The following is a 6,000-nucleotide window of genomic DNA, read 5'->3' on the forward strand; positions in this document are numbered from 1 at the left end:
ATCATTCTCAATGGGAAAAACTGAGAGCTTGCCCCCTAAGATCGGGAACATGACAGGGATGTCTGCACTCACCAGTGTTATTCAACATAGTGTTGGAAGTCCTAGCCTCAGCAATCAGAAAAGAAAATGAGATAAAAGACATCCAAATTGGCAAAGAAGTTGTTGAACTTTCGCTCTTAGGAGATGACATGATATGCTACATGGAAACCTGAAAGACTCAACCAAAAAATTGCTAGAACTGATATACAAATTCAGCAAAGTTGCAGGATATAAAATCAACATACAGAAATCGGTTGCATTTCTATACACCATTAATAAAGTAGCAAAAAAATAAATCAAGGAATCAATTCGATTTACAATTGCACCCAAAACCATAGAATATCTAGGAATATACCTAACTAAACAGGTAAAAGTCTGTATACTGAAAACAAGAAAGCTTATGAGAGAAATTGAGGAAGACACAAATAAATGGAACAACACTCCATGGTGATGGATTGGAAGAAAAATATTGTGGAAATGTCAATGCTACCTAAAGTAATCTATGCCTTCAATGCAATCCCTATAAAAATAACACCAGCATTATGCACAGAGCTAGAACAAACAATCCTAAAATTTGTATGGAATAAGAAAAGACCCTGAATAGCCAAAGTAATGTTGAAAAAGAAAACCAAAGATGGAGGCATTACAATTCCAGACTTCAACCTGTATTACAAAACTGTAATCATCAAGACAGTATATAATACTGGCACAAAAGCAGACACATAGAATGCAATGGAATAGAAAAGAGAACCCAGGAATGGACCCACAAATATATGGCTGACTAATCCTTGGCAAAGCAGGAAGGAGTATCCAATTTGAAAAAGACAGTTTCTTAGCAAATGGTGCTGGGAGAACTGGACAGAAACATGAAGAATAAAACTGGACCACTTTCGTACACCATACACAAAAATAAATTAAAAATGGATGTAAGACCTAAATGTGACACAGGAAACCATCGAAATCCTAGAGGAGAACACAGGCAACAACCTCTTTGACTTCAGCCACAGCAACTTCTTACTTGATGTGTCTCTGGAGGCAAGGGAAATAAAAAGCAAAAATAATGTCCTGGGACCTCCTCAAGATAAAAAGCTTCTGCACAGCAAAGGAAACAATCAACAAAACTAAAAGGGAGAATGGGAGAAGATGTTTGCAAATGACATATCAGATAAAGGTTTATTATCCAAAATCTATAAAGAATTTATCAATCTCAACACCCAGAAAACAAATAATCCAGTGAAGAAATGGGAAGAAGACATGAATACACTTTTCCAAAGGAGTTATACAGATGGCTAACAGACACATGAAAATGTGTTCAACATCACTCATCATGAGGGAAATACAAATCAAAATCACAATGAGATATCAGCTCACACTTGTCAGAATGGCTAAAATTAACTCAGGAAACAACAGATGTTGGTGAGGATGTGGAGAAAGAGGAACTCTTTTGCACCATTTATGGGAATGCAAACTGGTACAGCCACTCCGGAAAATAGTAGGGAGGTTCCTCAAAAATTTAAAAATAGAACGACCCTATGACCTGGCAATTGCACTACCAGGAATTTATGCAAATGATACAAAAATGCTGATTTGAAAGGTCACCTGTACCTCAATGTTTATAGCAGCACTATCAACAATAGCCAAATTATGGAAAGAGTCCAAATGTCCATAAACTGATGAATGGATTAAGAAGATGTGGTTTATATCTATAATGGAATACTACTCAGTGATGAGAAAGAATGAAATCTTGCCATTTGAGACAACATAGGAAAAAAAAAGGAAAAATAGGACAAAAAGAGAGAGGAGGCAAAACATAAGAGACTCTTAAATACATAAAACAAACTGGGGGTTGTTGGGGGGGGTGTAGGGGGAGACTGGGTTAAATGGGTGGCGGGCATTAAGGAGGGCACCTTTTGGGATGAGCACTAGGTGTCACATGTAAGAGATGATTCACTGGGTTCTACTCCTGGAGCCAAGACTACACTGTATGTTAACCAACTTTAAAATTAAAAAAAAAAAAAAATGAAGAATGAGAATAGTTAAGGGAACTCAGTGACATCATCAAGTGTAAAATGATTCACATTAGAGAGATTCCAGGAAGAGAACAGAGAGAAAAGAGGGCAGGAGATTTGAAGAAATAATGATAGAAAACTTCCCCAATCTTGGAAAGGAAACATAAATCCAGACCCATTATACACAGAGAGTCCCAAACAAAATCAACCCAAGGAGATCTACATCTAAGACACATATAATTTAAGTGATAAAAAGTAACACCATTTTAAAAGCAGTTACAAAAAGGAAAACAGTTACACACAAGGGAAACCCCATATGGCTATCAGCTGATTTTCAGAAGAAACTTTGTAGGTCAACAAGGAGTGGCATGATATCTTTAATATGCTGAAAAAAAACCCTGAAACCAAGGATACCCTATTCCGCAAGGGTATCATTCAGGATAGGAAAGATAAAATTTCTCAGAAAAACAAAAGTTAAAGAAATCCATCACTACTAAGACAGCCATACAAGAAATGGTAAAGGTAATTCTTTGAGAGGAAAGGAAAGGCTATAATTAGAGGAGTAAGAAAAATAAAAAAGGAAAAAATGTCACAGGTACATACAAACATGATAAAAGTAGCAGATTAATCAGTTATAAACCAATATGGAGGTTAAAGCACAAATGTATTAAAATTATATCTATAAAACTCAGTTAAGGAATTCACAAAATAAAAGTATGACATCATATATATAAGATGTTTATATTAGTGGGAGGTGAGTAAAAATATAGACTTCTATATGCATAGGATGTTCTATATAAACCTAGTGGTAACTGCAAATCAAAAAGCAGTAATTAGTATGCAAAAAAATAAAGAGAAAAATCTAAGCATATCACTAAAGAAAGCCATCAAGCCATTAGGGAAAAGAGTAAGAGAAGAAAGGAGTGGAGGAATTACAGCAACAACTGTAAAATAAGTAACAAAATGGCAATTATACCTATCAATAATTACTGTGAATGTAAATGGACTAAATGTTCCAATCAAAAGGTGTAGTGACTGAATGGATAAAAAACAAGAGCTATCTATAACCTGTCTACAGGAGACTAATACTAAGCCTAAAGATACATGCAGATTAAAAGTGAAGGGATGGAAAAACTATCATGCAAATGGAAGTGAAAAGAAAGCTGGGTAACAATACTTAGATCAGTCAAAATAGACTTTAAAACAAAAACTGTAACAAGAGACAAAAAAGACACTATATAATAATATAGGGGTGAATCCCTATAACAAGAAGATACAATTGTAAATATTTATGCACCCAACATGAAACACCCATATACATAAAGAAACTATTAACAGACATAAAATAATCAATAGTAATACAACAGTAGTAGGGGAATTTAACACCCCAATTATGTCAATGGAGAGATCATTTGAACAGAAAAATCAATAAGGAAACAGTGGATTTGAATGACACATCGGACTAGGTGGATTTAATAGATATACTCAGTACATTCCATCCCAAACAATGAAATATACATTCCTTTCAAATGAACATGGAATGTTCTCCAAACTTGATCCCATTTCAGGCCGCAAAACAAGTCTTAACAGACTCAATAAAGATTTGGGGCACCTGGGTGGCTCAGTTGGTTGAGTGTCCGACTTCAGCTCAGGTCATGATCTCACACTCTGTGAGTTCAAGCCCCGCATCGGGCTCTGTGCTGACAGCTCAGAGACTGGAGCCTGCTTCGGATTCTGTGTCTCCCCCTCTCTCTGCCCCTCCCCTGCTCATGCTCTGTCTCTCTCTGTCTCAAAAATAAAAATAAAAACATTAAAAAAAATTTAAAAAAGAATCATATCATATATCTTTTCTGACCACAAAGTATGAAACTAGAAATCAGAAGAAAAAATCTGGAAAGAACACAAATACATAGATATTAAATAACCTGCTACTAAACAATGAATGGGTCAACCAAGAAATCAAAGAGGAAATTAAAAATACATGGAGACAAATGAAAATGAGAATGCTACAGTCCAAAATCTTTGAGATTCAGCAAAAGCTGTTTTAAGAGGGAAGATTATACAATACATGCCTGCTTCAAGAACAAAAATTTCAAATAAACAACTTACCCCTCCACTTGAAGGAGTGAAAAAAAGAACAAAACCCAAAGCCAGAAGAAAGTAAATAATAAAGAGTAGAGATAAATGAAATAGAGACTAAAAAATATAGAACAGATCAATGAAATCAGGAGCTGGTTCTTTAAAAAGATCAACAAAATTGATAAATCTTTAGCCAAAGCAAAAACAAAGAAAAAGGACTCAAATAAATAAAATCAGAAAGAGGAGAGAGAACTGACACTACAGAAATGCACAGGATTTTTAAATAATGTTATGAAAAATTATATGCCAAAAAATTAAACCTAGAATGAATGAATTCCTAGAAACATATAACCTCCTCAAACTGAATCATGAAAATATAAAAAATTTGCACAGACTAGTTACTAGCAATGCAATTGTATCAGTAATGAAAAAAACTCCCAACAAAAGCTCATGACCAGGTGGCTTCACAGGTGAGTTCTATCAAACATTTAAAGAAGAGTTAATACCTACTTTTCTTAAACTATTTCAAAAAGTATAGGAAATCTTCCAAATTCATTCTATGAGGCCAGCCAGCACTGCCCTGATACCAAAACGAGATAAAGCCATCACAGAAAACTATAGACCAATAGCTTTAACCAAATCCTTGACCAAATTCAGCAAACCAAATCCAAATGCCCCTATATTTACACATCTTTTAAATTGTGTCTTTCCAGTGAATTTACATCGGAGGTGGGGACTTGGAATGTTGTCTTTCTCTACTCCACCCCCCAATGGCCAAATATTCTTGTACATTTCTATGAAAGTATAGGAACAGCTTAGAAAACAAACTTATACACTGAGGTCTAAATAGGCGTTAAATACTCTTCATGGATAGTTTCTAATTATTTAGCATAGTTTTTAGTTGCTAGAGGAAACTAGGCAACACAACAACAGTTAGGCAGAAATAGGATATTCTTTTAAGAACTGGTCTTACCAGGTATCATTTACAGGGAAAGATTGAAAACTTTGTAATAAACTAAAGAGACTACTGGATATCCTTTCAGTAGCACACTAGAACCTCCAGCAGATTATCAGATTCTTAAATAACTCTGCACCTTTTGTTGCCTTTGAACTATTTTAAAGCTCTCTAAATTGTAGATAGAATTACAAAAATTATTGTATTGCTATCAGCTATCTGGCGGAGAGAGCTACTTTTGAGTCCATTTGTAAATTCATTACAACATTTTCTTCCTCTATATAAATTAATGTTTCTTTGGCTTCTTTCTCTGTTTATTGAGTGAGTTAAAATCTTTGATATGTTCATTTTATATCTCTGGGAGAGTTGTGATTTTATTAGCCTTTAAAAATTTTTCTCTTTTAACTCCACAGTATGGAAAATTTAGATCACATTTTAAAAACCTATAAATATGAGTGTTTTCTATCTTGAACTGCAATAATATGAAAACACAGCTACTAACAGCTACTTAATACCATATAATTATTACTCTGATTAAGCAGACACATACAAAACTCTGATTTGACCTGCTGAGAACCAAAGAAAAAATTCATAATTATAATAGCTTGTTAGTATTTGAGAAATGTGGGTAAAAAGATTTTATACATCTATCTTTTTTGATATTTTATACATAGAAAACCTACCTAGACCAAACTCTGTTCCAAATGTGTTCCAAATGATTGAAGACCACTTAAGGCAAAATCATGAAGTGAAAATTCACACATGTTGTTTTTATGCACCACTTGATTATCTCTTTTCCTTTTATTGAAGCCACTTCCTTAAGGCCATTATATGCCTAGGAAAAGTGGAAATCAGAAAGAGATTGGGCTTTCAAGTTATGTATTGGGCTTTCAAGTTATGTGGACCTGGTTCAACTTC

This window comes from Herpailurus yagouaroundi, unplaced genomic scaffold (genome assembly GCF_014898765.1).
Source record: "Herpailurus yagouaroundi ecotype Mexico unplaced genomic scaffold, PumYag 28, whole genome shotgun sequence".
Lineage (NCBI taxonomy): Eukaryota > Metazoa > Chordata > Mammalia > Carnivora > Felidae > Herpailurus > Herpailurus yagouaroundi.